The sequence below is a fragment of the Cervus canadensis genome, chromosome 27 (genome assembly GCF_019320065.1).
Source record: "Cervus canadensis isolate Bull #8, Minnesota chromosome 27, ASM1932006v1, whole genome shotgun sequence".
NCBI lineage: Eukaryota > Metazoa > Chordata > Mammalia > Artiodactyla > Cervidae > Cervus > Cervus canadensis.
In genome coordinates, this window is record NC_057412.1 from 48,338,952 (window position 1) to 48,355,911 (window position 16,960).

Here is a 16,960-nt window from a genome sequence, read left to right on the forward strand (position 1 = left end):
TCTTGAGCTGTTTCAGTTCTCGGTGCTCTTCCCTATAGATAGTCCCCCATTAACCTCACCTGCAGCCTATCAAAAAAAGGAGGGGCTCCACTAAGTTCCTATGATATTCCTCCTAGTTATATAGCAGTAATTGCAAATCGTCTTATTAGTCATGGTCAATCGGCCCAGCCAAGACAGTATCCTACTTTTCTGCCATTTTTTTCCTTGGCATGAAGAGCTCAAATGACCAGTTTTAGCTTCCAATTCAGAAGAACCAAACTGTCTCCCATGGTAAAAAAAAAACATTCTTCCCTTAAGTATTAAAAGAAAGGATGAATGGACCTTAAAGGGACAGTGAGTTTAAAATGTGAGAGTGGGATAATCAGCGGTCATTTTTAGACACATCAGTCCCCCTCACTCTGGTTCTTAGAGCCACATCTTGTAACTATGAGGAGACAGTGCCTCATTTAGCACGCGGTTCAGAGCCTAACCAGTACTCTGCCAAGCAGCTATGTCGAGTAACTTCCAAGAGATTGCCGAGCTAGGTTCTTAGAGACCACTCCACTGTGTTAAAAGGTTAACGACTTCAGTGATAGGGAACATAAAATGGGGAGTTACATTTGAATTCGTCCCTGGCCTTGGTTTCTGAGCTGACCTCGGCCTCTTTTTTCACGCTTGCTCAGTAGACCCCTGATCAGTCTCATGCTCTGGATCCATTCCTAATGTTCTGTATTCTCATCCTTTCCTCATTCTTCCAATCAGCCTTCTTCCATCGTCTTGACCAACAAGTCCGAAAAGTGGTACAGAGCCTGGCTTAGAGCCTCATCTTCGTTCAGCCACAGCTACATCAGGCACTACTCAATGTCCTGCCGAACTGGAGATTTCCCCGACTCCCTTGTCCTCCAGGCTTACCTGTCAGATGCTCTAAACCTACAGAGCCTGCTCACAGGGGACAGCAGCTCTCCTCCTGCAAAACCAGCCTTGGTGTGTGTGTGCATCCTTGGTCTCCTCAGTGGTAATTGATTCTTTGCGACCCTCTGGACGGTAGCCCGCCAGGCTCCTCTGTCCACGGGATTCTTTAGGCAAGAATACTGGAGTGGGTGCCATGCTCTGCTCCAGGGGATCTTCCCAACTCAGGGATCAAGCAAACCCACGTCTCTTATGTCTCCTGCGTTGGCAGGCGGGCTCTTTATTGCTAGCGTCGCCTGGGAAGCCAGCCATCGTTGGTACTCAGCAGCTTGTTAAGGGAAGCCCCTTTGAGGCCGTGAGCTCTGGCTGAGGATGAGACAGCAGTGTGGTAGGCTGTGTGGGCAGGTAAACAATCTGCATGTGCAATTTATTCTTTCAGAGCCTGATGGAATGCTGGGAGGTGCACTCAGCCTTGTTTTTACATTGTGGTAGATACTGGATCTCTGATCTGTAGAGTCTAAAACTCAAGTATCTTCTTCAGAAACTCTGTGTTATCTGATCCTCCTAGACACAATTGCTGAAAGAAATATCTCTTGCTAAAGGAAGCAAAGCCTTTCTTCAAAACCTAGGAGATTTTATTGCAATTCTCTTACTAGAAATTGCCACAGGCATCATTTAATATCCAGATCTGTCTCAATCATCACATTACCTGGTCAGCTTGGTCCGTGAGGGATCAATATACTCATGTGCCCGGATGAGTCAAATGCATGTACTCTGCATTTGAAAAGTCGAAAGACCAACTTACAGCTTCTATATTGTCCCCTGTTTACTCTTAACTCTACAAATTGAACAATAAACTTATGAGATGAAGTACATATAATTATGTCATGTGTCCAGTGTATTCTTTCTATAAATATTCATGTTCTTGTTGTATCATACACTGTGAAGTTACTTTACTGTTTTATAATCTTATTTTTAAAGGTTTCTTGAAAACAAGTATCTACTCCTTTCATTTGAAAGAAATAAGGAGAAACAGGAACGCTAGAGAGTAAAATAGCCAGGCAAACTCTTCCTAGTTGTATAACAGAAAGCTTCCATTATTTGCAAGATAAAGCTTCAGTTGAGAATCAGTATTTTCCTTTTAATGTTGACACTAAAAAGAAACAGGAATTTTAAGGTTAATGGGGTCCTACTATTAGAAATCTATTCCTATTAAAAAAAAAACAGAAGGCATATTAAACTTACTACAAAGTTCCAATGGCTCATAACTAATGTTTGTTTTAACTTCAAGATTAAAAGTGGTTTTGTCACCATTCGCAAGAAAATGCATATGTCTAACTTTACTCTGTTAAGTAAGACATAACACAGATTCTTTGAGTATTTTGTTGTGGTGGGAGAACAGACTTCTTTCTTTAGACAAAAACAGAGCCCGCTTCCTGTGTCAGCAGCTCTTCATCAGGTTGAAAAAAAGCTGTTTTTATTTTGTGTCACTTTGGAATGTTCAGAGACATTGGAAGACCTAACTAACAGCAACTTAAACTTAATTAATAGGAAATCTAAAAATAGAAAATCCATAACAGGCAAGTATAGGGACTTGAAAATACTGTTTCAAACCCAGATTCTTCCCATCCTCCTGCTCTGTTATTCTTATTTTGTTGACTTTTTAGTCCTCCTATGTGTTTCCTCACATTTGCAGGGTGGCTGCTGAAGCTCCAGGCATCACATCAATGCTCAGAAAATAGAGAAAGGAGGGGTTTTCTATGAAGTTCTGCTCTTGCATCTATTCCTGTTACAAGGATTCCATAGAAATTCTCCCAACAGACTCTTGTTTATGTTCCATTGTCCAAAAAAGTAGCAATATTTATTTTTGCAGCTTGATTTTAGTAGTTAATTTTGGATACAAAGAAGTTCAGGAGGCTGGCCACCCTTTAGTCTTCTTCTTTTAGTCTCAGAGCAAGGAGGAGGAAAAGGTGGACATACAAACATATAATTGGAGTGCAGTACTCAAGAGTGAGGTAAACATGGTTAGCTGTCGGACTTGCAGTTTGCAAGGAAGTTGGGAAGTTCTGACTGGCTGACATAGGCCCGCTCTTCACAGTGGTCACCCCTCGTTTCTCCTTTTCCAAATACAGAGGATTCCTAACCCATGCTGAGTTGTGGTGGTCACCTCATTTATCTTTTCTGAGCCCTTTCTCAGCTCTCCTTTTAACTGGAAGTGGCCGCATCCTGCGCAGGGCTGGGCAGAGAAGGGGTTCAGTTGGCAAGAGAGAGAAATGGGACTCGTGGCTGGCACAGTGTCCCGTCCACTTTATCCATTTCACACTGCTTGCTTTTAAATTGTCTTCTGTCACATCTACTTGTTGGATGCTTACAAGCTGGCTTCTTTTATTCATCTTCTAGAACACAAATCTCACGTCCTCATCGCCTCTCCATTCCCTTAGGATGGATTGCAGTGGTCGCGACTGGGCCCTTGCGGACCTTTCCAGCATCTCATCTTCTGTCTGGCCTGTTTGGTTGCTGTGTCCCCTTGCAATTGCATCTTTCTTCTATTGTCTGCCGAGAATGTCTTCCCTCTTCCACTTCCCTATCCTCCTCCTTACAGGCCAGTTTCTCCTTGTCTTTCAAAACTGATGCTTCAAGAAGCTTTTCTGAAAACACTGCTCCCTCTTAAGCACCAGTATTTTCCCTCTGTCCTTCCATTGCACCTGGGTGGGGGATTCCTTAATGCTGCCTGTATCTGTGTATTTGGATTGATTTATTTATATAATCCATCCATTTTTTGGTACCAGACTTAAGCTTTTGCGATTAGGGACTGTCTGACTTAAGGTCCTGTGATATGTAAGAGAAATGTTCAAATTGTGTGTTTTAATGGCAAAAAAAGATGATAGGTTTGCTGGATCACTGGGTTTCCTGACAAAGACAGATCTAGTCCTGTTACCTAGAAGGTAAGGATAAATTTGAGGTATTTCACTTTCTCTTGTTCCTCGGAATTTTAACGTTTCTGACTTTAACTTAGAAATGGTTTGTGAGGAAAAGATAGGGCTGAAGCAATAGAGCTTTACAAACAAAAGTTGTTTGGCAAGATTGACTCTGAGATGTACAGAGAGCTTACGGGTACAAAGCCACCCTGATAACCACTGTACTTTGGAAATGGCCCGCGGAGCCGTGCACACAAAACTAGGCCAGCAGTCTTTTTCTTTCCTTCTGCACCAGGTAGTCGTGTGAGCTACAGCTTTACATTCTAAGGACTGAAAGCCACCCATTCAGGTATACCAGGCCACAAGTCCCTGCCAGGAGGCAGCACATTGCAAATCATCCCTCACCAGAAAATCAGTCTTGCCCAATTAGGTCACATGGACCCCTGCTTGGACCCGAGCCGAGCCAGGGGTCCCTGCCTCACTCAGAAGGGTTCTTTTTCCATGTAGCTTCACATGGTCAAAAAACAAAATCAAATCTGAGATTCAAGCAGCACAAGCTCTATTCAGTGGCCAGAGAATGCAGAAGCAGAAACTTTGTTCACAAATAACTTCTGGCCTGGGGGACAATTAAGGCGAGATTTTAAGGGCAGGACGAATGAGAGGGAGGCAGGTGCACTGGTTCTCTGGGGATACGCGGGCTTCTTCCTGGAACTGGGTGCCGCCTCTCTTCAACCCTCGTACGGTCCTCTGGCATCTGGTCGGGAAGCAGGTGGCGCCATCTCGGTGCACACAGACACTTACTGTTACAGTGAGATGGTAACAAGATACAGGGGCCCCTTCATCCCACTTCCAAAGCTGAATCAGCCGACGCAGGTGACACCCTCATTCCTGCGCTGAGAACACAGCCAGCGCGTGCGGTGAGGTGTGGGTTTCTGTGGGTTTACGGGAAGGAGGAGCGGGGTGTGGTTCTGGGGCGACGGTGTTAGTAACACGGGCAGCTAAGAGTCTGGTCAGGATTGGGCTTCACCTCTTCTTCACACCAATTCCTGGGTATGCTGATATTCATTACAGGTCACTCAACCCTGACACCCTGACAGGTAGCTACGAAGAGGAGTTCTTCTGTATTGGAAAGAGTGACACAGGGCCTGAGTTAGAATACTTCATTTCATCCTGAGGAGTACTGACTATGTCACCGACCACACAGTAGGATATTTAAATACGACAACCATGACCATCCTGGAGTGGGCTTCTGATAGCAGACTTCGGTGATCAACCTAAACCAACATTCGGAAGGAAGCCTTCTACTGACTCGCCCAGACTCTCTGACCTCCGGGTGCTGTCGCCGCCCCTCTGATATAAAAACATCCTCTCACACCGTCTGAGGTGAGAAGCCACAGTGTCATTTTAGAGCTTTCATTATTTAGTTGAATTCCTTACATCTGACATCATCAACCCCAGCAGTTAGTATGATTAAAAAGAAGTGAGATACCCAAACTGCATATTTAAAAAAAATTTTTTTTAAGTTAAAATACACTGCTGTCCATTCATTTTCTAGATTTTTTGAGTGGAGGGCACCCAGGCCTTGCTCTGAGATGGGACCACTGTTTGAGCTTCTATATTAACTTTTTTACAAAAACTAGTCAGTAATTCACTATCTGATATTTCCAGTTTTTGTTTCTTGAAAGCAGCTGGAGAACTTTGTATTCAGATTGTTAAAGAGAATCCAGCTCCTCCTAGAGCTTTACAGTTTGCTTTCAGTCTTTCTCTGTTGACTTTCCCACACCTAATCCAAATGGCTGAATTTTCATGCCTCCTTTTTTGTGCTTTATTTAGCCTCTCCGAAGCATTCATCTTATTTAACCTAGTCATTGGAGAAACACCAAGTATGTCTTGTCCTCCCATGTAATCATTTAACATAATAGTTAGTTAGTTAAATAGTTAATAATAGTTAAATAGTTAATAACAGTTAGCTTATTTAGCGATGGCAACATACGTTCTGAACTGCAGGGAGCTGAAGTGCGCTGGCCCAGCCAGCTGGCTCCCCAAGGTATGCGATGTGTCATGGACATCTATTCAGGGTCTGTTGAAGAGGAAGAGGTGACTATTTCCAAGAAGTCCGTGGACTTACCTCTGCGCATGTTCAAAACTCACTTAATGGAGTCTTGTTCCATTGCTTACGATCTTTATGTGACGGATGAAACAGCTGCTGTCTGCCTTGTTAACCCTGCTTTTTTGTTTCGCCTGTTGTCCTGGGTTTGCAGCCTTCTTGCTAAAAACAAAAGACTCCACTCTATCCAGCTATATTCTCTCTTGTATAGAGCACAATTGACGAGGATTTATAATCTACGCTTTTGGCAAGAAGAACCATCCCATGATAGAATTCTGACCTGGAAAACGGTCCCTGAAGGTTAGTAAGTGCCCTGGCCCCTTCAGCGTAGTGCGGTTTCCCTAACACGTGCTTTGTCTAGAGCTCCACTTCTGGGAGAGCAAACCCTTTGGAGATGGGGGTTTGTGGACAAGTAATGAGGGGGTGTTTTCAAAAGAAGCCCGTGAGGAAGTGTGGGAGGCAGGATGGGACAGAAGACGCTGAGCAAGGATGGGGCTTTAGGCGGCGTCTCAGCCTTGTTCCCACAGTGGGGCTCTGGGCCACAGCGTGGCTCTTGCCTGGAAGCCACCACTAGGGCACCGGGTAGGGAAGAGGTGTGACTCCCAGACCACAGCCTCCGTCATCTACGGGCGGCCTCTGGAAAGGCTGCAGTGATGTGGGCAGGTGGTACCAACTGAGCAACGTGTGCGTGAAAACTGAATGGTCGGACGCGATCCCGGGGGACCTGAGCAAAGGCCAAGTGGTCTTGTCGCTCTTGTTGTTTGTTGCTAAGTTGTGTCTGATTCTGTGTGACCCCCTGGACTGCAAGCCGCCCTGCTGCTCTGTCCATGGGATTTCCCAGGCGAGAATTCTGGAGTGGATGGTTACTTCCTTCTCCGGGGAACCTTCTTGACCCACTGAACTCGTGTCTCCTGCATTGGCAGACAGGTTCTTTACCATAAAGCTATCAGGGAAGCTGTGCTAACATATAAAATATCAGATATTAAATATGTGGCATTTTTGAAATAGCTACTTTTATTGGGCCTGATTTATGAGCCTCCCTAGATTTTCTTGGCCTCGCCTGTTTCCTGAGCCTTCAACTGGTTGGACAAAGAGAGCCCCATCCCCAATGCCACTGCCTCCAAAGCATCAGCAGCCTCCCCTGGGGAGGCCAACTGCAGCACGTGCCCCATTGATGCCTCCACAGTGAGAGGTGCCCCTGTTACAGGGTCCAAACATGACCTAGGGAGACTCCCAGGGATGGTGGTTCCCTTCGCCCCATATTTCAGTGTTCAAAGTATGAGACTGGGAGGCGTGAGGTCTGGCTTCCTGAGTGGTGCCCTGAGGGTAGCAGGAAGGGCATGGGGGTTAAAGCCCCATGGGGAAAATTTGCCTACGGAGAAAATCTATAGATGACTCTCTTTTGCTGTCTTCCTCTGGTGGATTGTCCCAAGGTGCTGTGGTTCTGCAGAGGAGGCCTGGAGAGTGTCCCTTATGCGTGAGCGAGTGGCCCTGTGTCCTGTTCTAAGGCTGAGGCCAGTAGGGCCTCACCGCCTAATGCCTGCTCTCCTTCCTTCCTTCTTTCACTTTTCCTTCACTCCTGTTGCTCTGCAGCGGCACCTCTTCACCTCCCTCCCAGACGTGCTGAACACACTTTTAACCTGGTTTCCAAATGAACCAAGAGCTACTCCCTACACCTACCTGCACCCCGTACTCAAAAGATGAGCTTGAAGCAAAGACAGTACATGTAGAGATCCAAAATTTCAACCCAATATGTAAATCCTCAAGTGGAGGATTTTCACTATAAAACATCAAGGGAGATTTCTTTTGAGTAAAGAGTGGGTAATCCTAAAATTGTTCTTTTGTTCTTTTTTCTATCTAAACAAAGTCAATCCTTTTAAAAATCTAAGTGGATGCTAAGGAGAAATTCCTAGGATGCTACAGAGAGTTTTCCTTTATTATGACTTCTTTCCCAAATTGGCACAGTGCCCTGAGCATTGTGAGAGGCACTGAATTTAAAACAATGCAGAAGACAGTGCAGCTCCCTGGAGTCTGTTTTTCCTGGAGGAATCCATGATGCGAACTAGCATGATGCAAATCATGTGGCACATTCTTGTTTATTGAACAAGACAACTGACCTTCTGTGTGCGTCTGGTCACATCTAGGCCAACATCCTGAATGTTCCTGATGTGCGGGCTGAGAACCGGACCCGAGCACAAGTACAGTTTGTGGTCACAGTGAGCGCTGGAGGCCTCAGTCAGCATGCTGTGCTGTCCTCAGTCGTGTCTGACTCTTGGCGACCCCATGGACTGTACCCCGCCAGGCTCCTCTGTCCATGGGATTCTCCAGGCAAGAATACTGGAGTGGGTTGCCATGCCCTTCTCCAGGGGAGCTTCGGATTCTCTTCCATCTGAGCCACCAGGAAAGCCCTCAGTCAATGTGGTCTGTGGCCATTAAGATGAGCACAGGGGTAGCCATTCTGTTCTGTTTATTTTATGCTTGTAGAATGGCTTCAGCTTTTTCTTCTGTCTTGATTAGTCTCAGCATCTGGATTTCTTTTTGCCATGTTTCATTACAGAGGCTGCTTCTCTTTGCCTTCTTCCCCCACATCTGGAAATCAGCCACAATCTACCAGAACAAGGCGCCTCTAACATTTGAGCCCTTTTGTAAGGGTGCTGATTGCAACGTGGGGAGCTTCAGTTTAATCCAAGGTGGAAGATTTCGGCTGCTTTGGGGGAAGAAAATAAATGTCTAAAAATAAAACTTAGGCATAAAAATAGGGCCAAATACTCATTAACTGCCTCACTTAGCTGAATGCTGAAATTATTTCAAAAGTGCTAAATCAAGCATTTGTGTAGAAGAGGTTGAGTATGTTTTTTTATTCATAGTACTTCATCTTAGATGATAAATGGGTTATGGCAATTTGTCATTTTATCCGAAAGACATGAATTAACCAGTTCTCAAGGGCCTAATTTTCAGCTCATGCTGACCCTTGAATTGGAGCGTTTGTGCTCACAAGTCTTTTGGAATGGATTTTGTGGGCTCTTATATGAGAGGCTGGAGAGGAAGACAGGACCAGGAGCCAGAGAATCCATCCAAGGCTTGGTAGGCTAGGGTTAAGAATTTGGTCTGAGTGTGGTGGGAAGTCACTGAAGTGGTTTAATTAGAAGGCTGTTGTAGACTCATTTATATTTTTAAGATGTGACCTTGAAGGCTGTGTTGACAGTAGATTATAAAAAGGCAGGAGTAGAAGAGTGGTAACCATCCAGATAACTATTTGTGATATCCAGGTAAGAGATGATAGTGGCCTTGGGGTAGACGGTGATGGTAGAGTTGAAGGGAAGTGCACAAATAATGGAGTTTTGTTTATTTCATTAACAAAAGACCGATTAATAGATTAGATTTGGGACATGAGGGAAGGGAAGGATCAAAGTTGATTTCTCAGTTTCTAGACTAAACAGCATGGAGGATATTGAGATAAAGACTGAAGGAGAAACGGGGTAATTTTTGTTGTTTTGTTCAGGGTGGACCAGACAACAGCTGTCAAAGGGAATGAGGCATAAACCAAAGGCTCATGTTTGTTCTGTGATGCCTATAAAGCATCTAAGTGAACAGGTCAAATGGGCAATTGAATGTATGACCTTGACTCAGTAGATAAATCTAAGAATCCTTGGTGTACAAATGTCATTCAGAGCCATGAAACAGAAGGACTTGTAAGCAGCTCTTTGTAGGAAACCACACCAGCAGGAAGCCCCTTGGTCCTGTCACCTTTTGCCTAAGCTGGCGGTTCCTTCGTAGATCAGAGGAGTAGAGGTGAAGAATAAGTAACAGATGACCAGATCTCCTCCCTGGCTCCCCCCTCAGTGATCTGTGAACAAAATGTATGAAGAAGATAGCATCTAAATAAGGGTCACAGTGCACGCAGTGGGGGTGGTGATGCCTCTGACCCCATCTCAACAATTAACTGAGATTGTTACTTCCCGTTTTCCCTTTAAAAATTTTCAGGGCCAAGCAGAATCTTCGGAGTTGGTTTTGGGGGGCATACGCATCTGCCTTCTTCCCAAATTAGTGGCTTTCTAACTAAAAGCAGGTTTCTTTGCTACCAGCACTTGTCTCTCTCTCAGGTACTGATTTTGAAACAGTGAGCAGCTGGGGCTGTTGGGTGACAGGCTTACCCAGGGAGCGAGTATGGAGAAAGCGTGGGTCCCGAGGCTGTCCTGGACTTTCACAGAAGCAGGGCAAGCAGAGGAGGAGGTCTAGTAAAGGACTAAGGAGGAGCGGCCACGAGGAAGGGCACACTAGGGGACTGCGGTGGCCTGGAAACAAAGAGAAGACTCCTTCATACAAAGAGGGTAACAGCCATGCTGAGCGCTCCCGTGGGACGGAACAGGATGAGGGCAAACCGCGTCTCCTGGTGGGGCAGCACAGAGCTGCCTGGTGGCGCTGACACAGGGCCGTTCATGACACTTCCTGGAAACAGGAGCCTGGAGTGGACTGGGGGGAAATGTTAAGGGGAAATGGGGGTGTTCTTTGGAAGGACTGATGCTGAAGCTGAAACTCCAATACTTTGGCCACCTCATGCGAAGAGTTGACTCATTGGAAAAGACCCTGATGCTGGGAGGGATTGGGGGCAGGAGGAGAAGGGGGCAGGAGGAGAGGATGAGATGGCTGGATGGCATCACCGACTCAATGGGCATGAGTCTGAGTAAACTCCGGGAGCTTGTGATGGACAGGGAGGCCTGGCGTGCTGCAGTTCATGGGGTCGCAAAGAGTCGGACACGACTGAGCGACTGAACTGAACTGATGTAGACAATTATTTTAAGAAGGTAACAGAGTTGAGAAGTAGGTATATAGTTAACCAAGAGTCAGTGGAGAGTATTGTTTTTTCTCATGTTCTTAAGATGGGATAAATTGGAGCATAGGATCAATCTAGTAGAGAAAAAGAATTGGATCACAGAGTAGAAAAGTGATGTAATTGCAGGGACAGATGTCTTGAAAATAAAAAGTGATGTGAGATGCAGAGCAAAAGGGAAGGGTTTGGACTTGGATAAGAGGAGGACGGGAGTGTACGGCTGTTAATGGGTTGGTTAAATTGATGCTAGGGGGATGAGGGAGCATCCATAGTTAATTTTAACTAATTAATGAATCAGGGCTTCCCTGGTGGCTCAGCTGGTAAAGAATCTACCTGCAATGTAGGAGACCCAGGTTCAATCCTTGGGTTGGGAAGATCCCCTGGAGAAGGGAAAGGCAACCCAGTATCCCAGTATTCCTCTTGCCTGGAGAATTCCGTGGGCAGAGGAACCTGACTGGTTATAGTCCGTGGGGTGGCAAACAGCTGGACACAACTGAGTGACTTAATACTTCAACTTTCAATTAATGAATCAAGAACATCAGCTGAAAGGAGGTTGGGAAGTGGGGGTGCTGGAAGTTTCAAGAAAAGGTAGAAAGTATTGCAGTCATCATGGAAAATGGGAAATTGAACCTTTAGTACAATAGTGGAAATGGAATGTTCTGAAGTTACATTAAACAAGGTGGAGTTAATTCTTGCTTGAAAGAGATTGATTAAATCTTGAATTGTTTTTCAATAGCCTATAAAGGTGAAATGCATCATTACATATTTACATCTATTCATGGTAGAAAATGAATTTAATGATTACTTTTAATCTTACTGGGCTTCCCTGGTGGCTCAAATGGTAAAGCGTCTGCCTGTAATGTGGGAGATCAGGGTTCAGTACCTGGGTCAGGGAGATCCCCTGGAGAAGGAAATGGCAACCCACTTCAGTACTCTTGCCTGGAAAATTCCATGGATGGAAGAGTCTGGTGGGGGGGAAGTCCATGGGGTCGCAAAGAGTAGGACACAACTGAGCAACTTCACTTCACTTTCTTTTTAATCTTACTATTAAAGAGATAAGCCTTGTGATATATATCTTTTCATACATTATACAATCAAATACATCTATAAGAAGAAATATGAAGTTCTTATTTTTATAACTACTCCTGTTTTACATGTTTACTTTGCCAAACACTTTACTTTATGGTATGTTAGTTCAATACTATGTTGGTTCCTGTTATACAACAGTGATTTAATATTTCCATATATTTCAAAATAATCACCATGAGAAGTCTAGTTATGATCTGTCATATTACAAAGATATTATATAATTATGTACTCTATTTCCCCCACACTGTACATTTCATGAGGCTTCCCAGGTGGCGCTAGTGGTAAAGAACCCACCCGCCAATGCAAGAGACATAAGAGATGTGGGTTTGATCCCTGAGTTGGGAAGATACCCTGGAGGAGGGCACGGCAACCCATTCCAGTATTCTTGCCTGGAGAGTCCCATGGACAGTGGAGCCTGGGGGGGCTACGGTCCATAGAGTCTCATAGGGTCAGACACGACTGAAGTGACTTAGCATGCACGCACGTACATTTCATACCCTGACTCAACTATTTTGCAGCAGGAAGTTTGTACCTTTTATTTAAAAATAAGCATTTCTTTTTTTAAAAAATAGTATTGTTTAGCTATTCCATGTCATAGTTGTGGCATGAGGAATCTAGTTATGGCATGCAAACTCTTAGTTGTGGCATGTGGGATTTAGTTCCCTGATCAGGGACCGAACCCAGGCCCCCTATGTTGGGAGCATAGAGTCTTAGCCACTGGGCCACCAGAGAAGTCTCAGGAATTTTGTGCCTTTTAAAATCCCTCATGTTCATCTTTCCTTCCCCCTACTCCCTTCCTCTGTGGCAACAGCCTGTTTGTTCCCTGTATCTGTACCTTATTCATTTGGTTCACCTTTTTTTTTTTTGGTGTGATTCCACATATGTGAGAAATTATACAATATTTTAATATCTGTCATGTTTATTTCTATTACCTTAATACCCTCTAGTTACATCCATATTGCCGCAAATGGCAAGGTTTCATCCTTTTTACGACTAAATAATATTCCATATGTATATCATAGCTTCTTTATCCATTTATCTATTGATGGGCACTTAGGTTGCTTGTATATTGGCTATTGTAAATAATGTTGCAATCAACATATGGGTCCATATATCTTTTCTAATTGGTGTTTTCATTTTTTTTCAGTAAATACCCAGCAGTGGAATTGCTGGATCATGTGGTAGTATTCTTAATTTTTCAAAGAATCTTCATGCTGTTTTTCATAGTGGCTATACCAGTTTCCATTCCCACCAACAGTGCATGAGGGTTCACTGTTTTTCTACATCTTTGCCAACACTTATTATTTGTTATCTTTTAAAAAATTCTTTTATTTTAAATTGAGTTACAGTTTAGGTACAATGTTACATAAGTTTCAGGTGTACAACACAGTGATTCACAATTTTTAAAGGTTATGTTCCATTTATAGTTGTTATGAAATATTGGCTCATTTCCCTGTGTTGTAAAATATATTCCTGAAGCTTATTTATTTTATTCATACTAGTTTTTACCTCTTAATCCCCTATCCCCATCTTTTTCTTCTTCCCTTCCATCTCTCTAGTGGTAACCACTAATTTGTTCTCTATTTCTGTGAGTCTGTTTCTTTTTTTATTATACTCAGTAGTTTAAGATTCCACATGTAAGTTATATCATATGGTATTTATCTGTCTTCATCTGATTTATTCCACTTAGCATAATACCGTCCAAGTCTAACCATATGCCAATTCATCCTTTTTTTATGGCTGAGTAGTTTTCATTGTGTACAATGAAATACACACACAAACCCCATCTTTTTTTATCCATTCATCTGTTGACAGCCACACAGGTTGCTCCCATATCTTGGTAATTATAAATAGCGCCTGTATGAACATTGGGCTACATGCATCTTTTCAAATTAGTGTTTTTGCTTTTTTCCAATATACACCCAGGTGTGGATTAGTGGGTCACATGGTAGTTTTGGCTCCCCTGGTAGCTCAGCTGGCAAAGTGCCCTTCTGCAACGTGGGAGACCTGGGTTCGATCCCTGGGTGGGGAGATCCCCTGGAGAAGGGGAAGGCTACCCATTCCAGTATTCTAGCCTGGAGAATTCCATGGACTGTACAGCCCGTGGGGTTGCAAAGAGTCGGACACAACTGAATGACTGTCACTTTTGCTTTTCATGGTAGTTTTATTTTTAGATTTTTGAGAAATCTCCATACGGGTTTCACAGTGGCTGCACCAATCTACATTCCTATCAACAATGTAGGAAGGTTCCCTTTTCGCCACATTCTCATCTACATTTGTTATTTGTGTTCTTTTTGATGATAGCAATTCTGACAGGTGTGAGGTGCTAGCTCATTGTGGCTTTGATTTGCATGTCCCTGATGATTAGCAATGATGAGCATCTTTTCATGTGCCTTTTGGCCATCTACATTTCCTCTTTGGAAAAATGTCTGTTCAGTTCTGCCCATTTTTTAATTGAGTTTTGTTTTTTGATGTTGAGTTGTATGAGTTGTAATATATTTTGTATATTAATCACTTATTGGTCATATCACTTGCAAATGTTTTCTCCCATTTGATAGGTGTTTTCATTTTGTCAATAGTTTCCTTTGCTGTGCAAAAGTTTTTAAGTTTAATTAGGTCCCATATGTTCATTTTTGCATTTATTTCCTTTGCTTTAGGAGACATATCTAAAAAATATTGCTATGATTTATGTCAGAGTGTTCTACCTATGTTTTCTTCTGTCAGTTTTATGATTTCTGGTCTTATATTTAAATCTTTAATCCATTTTGAGTTTATTTTTATGTATGACATTAGAGAATGTTCTAATTTCATTCTTTTACATGTGGCTGTCTAGTTTTCCCAACACCACTTATTAAAGAGTCTGTCTTTTCTCCATTGTATATTCTTCCTTCCTTTGTCATAGTTTAATTGACCATATGTGTGTAGGTTTATTTCTGATCTCTATCTGTCCCATTGACCTATGTGTCTGATTTTCTGCCAGTATCATACTATTTTGATGGCTGTATGGCCTGAAGTCAGAGCATGATGTCTCTAGCTCTGTTCTTCTTTCTCAAGATTATTTTGGCTATTCAGGGTCTTTTGCATTTCCATACACATTTTAAAATTAGGTGTTCTAGTTCTGTGAAAATGCCCTCAGCATTTTGACAGGGATTGCAATGACTCTGGATTGCATTTGGTCATTTGGTCATTTTAACAGTATTCTTCCCACCCATGAACATTGTATATCTTTCCATCTGTTTGTGTCAGCTTCAGTTTCTTTCATTAGTGTCTTATAGTTTGCCATGTACAGGTATTTTACCTCCTAGGGTAAGTTTGTTCCTAAGTATTTTATTCTTTTAGATGCAATGGTAAATTGGATTGCTTCCTTAATTTCTTTCTTTCTTTTTTTTTTCATTTATTTTTATTAGTTGGAGGCTAATTACTTTACGGTATTGTGGTTTTTGCCATACATTGACATGAATCAGCCATGGACTTACATGTGTTCCCCATCCCGATCCCCCCTCCCGCCTCCCTCCCCACCCCATCCCTCTGGGTCTTCCCAGGGCACCGGCCCTGAGCACTTGTCTCATGCATCCAGCCTGGGCTGCTGATCTGTTTCACCTTTGATAGTATACTTGTTTCAATGCTATTCTCTCAGAACATCCCACCCTCGCCTTCTCCCACAGAGTCCAAAAGTCTGTTCTGTACATCTGTGTCTCTTTTTCTGTTTTGCATATAGGGTTATCACTACCATCTTTTTAAATCCCATATATATGCGTTAGTATACTGTATTGGTCTTTATGTTTCTGGCTTACTTCACTCTGTATAATGGGCTCCAGTTTCATCCATCTCATTAGAACTGATTCAAATGAATTATTTTTAATGGCTGAGTAATATTCCATTATGTATATGTACCACAGCTTCCTTATCCATTCGTCTGCTGATGGGCATCTAGGTTGCTTCCATGTCCTGGCTATTAAAAACAGTGCTGCGATGAACATTGGGGTGCACATGTCTCTTTCAGATCTAATTTCCTCGGTGTGTATGCCCAGCAGTGGTATTGCTGGGTCATATGGCAGTTCTAATTCCAGTTTTTTAAGGAATCTCCACACTGTTCTCCATAGTGGCTGTACTAGTTTGCATTCCCACCAACAGTGTAAGAGGGTTCCCTTTTCTCCACACCCTCTCCAGCATTTATTGCTTGTAGACTTTTGGATAGCAGCCATTCTGACTGGCGTGTAATGGTACCTCGTTGTGGTTTTGATTTGCATTTCTCTGATAATGAGTGATGTTGAGCATCTTTTCATGTGTTTGTTAGCCATCTGTATGTCTTCTTTGGAGAAATGTCTGTTTAGTTCTTTGGCCCATTTTTTGATTGGGTCATGTATTTTTCTGGAATTGAGCTTCAGGAGTTGCTTGTATATTTTTGAGATTAATCCTTTGTCTGTTTCTTCATTTGCTATTATTTTCTCCCAATCTGAGGGCTGTCTTTTCACCTTACTTATAGTTTCCTTTGTAGTGCAAAAGCTTTTAAGTTTCATTAGGTCCCATTTGTTTAGTTTTCCTTTTATTTCCAATATTCTGGGAGGTGGGTCATAGAGGATCCTGCTGTGATTTATGTCGGAGAGTGTTTTGCCTATGTTCTCCTCTAGGAGTTTTATAGTTTCTGGTCTTACATTTAGATCTTTAATCCATTTTGAGTTTATTTTGTGTATGGTGTTAGAAAGTGTTCTAGTTTCATTCTTTTACAAGTGGTTGACCAGTTTTCCCAGCACCACTTGTTAAAGAGGTTGTCTTTTTTCCATTGTATATCCTTGCCTCCTTTGTCGAAGATAAGGTGTCCATAGGTTCGTGGATTTATCTCTGGGCTTTCTATTCTGTTCCATTGATCTATATTTCTGTCTTTGTGCCAGTACCATACTGTCTTGATGACTGGCTTTGTAGTATAGTCTGAAGTCAGGCAGGTTGATTCCTCCAGTTCCATTCTTCTTTCTCAAGATTGCTTTGACTATTTGAGGTTTTTTGTATTTCCATACAAATTGTGGAATTATTTGTTCTAGTTCTGTGAAGAATACCGTTGGTAGCTTGTTAAGGATTGCATTGAATCTATAGGTTGCTTTGGGTAGTGATAGGCCATTTTGACAATAT

At 42.9% G+C, this 16,960-nt stretch overlaps 1 protein-coding gene across 11 annotated transcripts in view; it reads left to right on the forward strand.

Moving 5' to 3' along the window:
- HHLA2 (HERV-H LTR-associating 2) overlaps positions 1-16,960 on the forward strand; it is a 159,722-nt gene that overhangs the window by 122,937 nt on the left and 19,825 nt on the right. For 3 of the 11 annotated variants that reach the window (XM_043449129.1, XM_043449135.1, XM_043449137.1), the window contains exons 3-4: positions 4,878-5,189; positions 6,125-6,213. The exons of 4 other annotated variants lie outside the window; for them this stretch is intronic. The gene's annotated coding sequence lies outside the window, so the exon portion shown is untranslated. Of the gene's footprint in view, positions 1-4,877; positions 5,190-6,086; positions 6,214-16,960 lie in introns of those variants that run through there. 4 more of the 11 variants (XM_043449133.1, XM_043449140.1, XM_043449131.1 and 1 more) reach the window with 2 other exon arrangements.